The sequence below is a fragment of the Mandrillus leucophaeus genome, unplaced genomic scaffold (assembly GCF_000951045.1).
Source record: "Mandrillus leucophaeus isolate KB7577 unplaced genomic scaffold, Mleu.le_1.0 Scaffold1766, whole genome shotgun sequence".
Taxonomy (NCBI): domain Eukaryota; kingdom Metazoa; phylum Chordata; class Mammalia; order Primates; family Cercopithecidae; genus Mandrillus; species Mandrillus leucophaeus.
Window position 1 is genome coordinate 22,806 of NW_012101772.1, and position 1,397 is coordinate 24,202.

Genomic DNA, 1,397 nt, shown 5'->3' on the forward strand with positions numbered 1-1,397 from the left:
TTTCTCTTTGTTATCGGAGGATATTTCCTTTGGCCCTATAGTCTTCAGAGGGATCCGAAATATCCGTTCTCAGATTCCACAGAAATAAGGCTGGCAAACAGATCCACGAAATACAGATGTAACCCTGTGAGTGAAAGTCACACATCACAAAACTGTTTCTCAGAAAGCTTCTTTCCAGTTTTTCTCGGAGAATAATTTCTTTTTCACCACAGCCCTCTAAGGGCTTCCAAATATCACTTTGCCAATTCCCAAAAAACAGGCTTAGCGAACGGCTTCTTGAGTAGAAAGCTGCAACTCTGTGAGATGAATTAACAGAACACTGAGCGGTTTCTCAGAAATCTTCTTTCCAGATTTCATCTGAGGGTATTTCCTTTTTCATCGTAGCCTTCTATGGGCATTGAAATATCACTTTGCGAATTCCACAAGAACAGGCTTAGCGAGAAGCTTCTTGAGGGTAAAGCTGTAACTCTGTGAGACGATTTCACAGAACACAAAGAAGTTTCTCAGAAATCTTCCTTCTCTTTGATGGCTGAGGATATTTCCTTTGGCCCCATACTCTTGAAAGGGATCCTAAATATCAGTTCTCACATTCCACAGAAATAAGGCTAGCAAACAGATCCACGAAATACAGATGTAACTCTGTGAGTTGAAGTCACACATCACAAAGCAGTTTCTCAGAAAGCTTCTTTCCAGTTTTTCTCGGAGGATATTTTGTTTTTCACCATAGCCCTCTATGGGCTTCCAAATATCACTTTGCCAATTCCACAAGAACAGGCTTAGCGAAAGGCTTCTTCAGGGCAAAGCTGTATCTCTGTTAGATGAATTAACAGAACACTAAGCAGTTTCTCAGAAAGCTTCTTTCCAGATTTCATCTGAGGATATTTCCTTTTTGACCGTAGCGCTCTATGGGCATCGCAATATCACTTTACCAATTCCACAAGAACAGGCTTAGCGAAAGGCTTCTTGAGGGGAAAGCTATAACTCTGTGAGATGATTTCAAAGAACACAAAGAAGTTTCTCAGAAATCTTCTTTCTCTTTGTTATTGGAGGATATTTCCTTTGTCCCTATAGTCTTCAAAGAGATCCGAAATATCTGTTCTCAGAATCCACAGAAATAAGGCTAGCAAACAGACACGTGAAATACAGATGTAACTCTGTGACTGGAAGTCACACATCACAAAGCATTTTCTCAGAAACTTCTTTCCAGTTTTTCTCGGAGGATATTTTCTTTTTCACCGTAGCCCTCTAGCGCTTCCAAATATCACTTTGCCACTTGCACAAGAACAGGCTTAGCGAACGGCTTCTTGAGGGAAAGCTGTAACTCTGTGAGATGAATTAACAGAACAATAAGCAATTTCTCAGAAAGCTTCTTTCCAGATTTCATCTGAGGATATTTC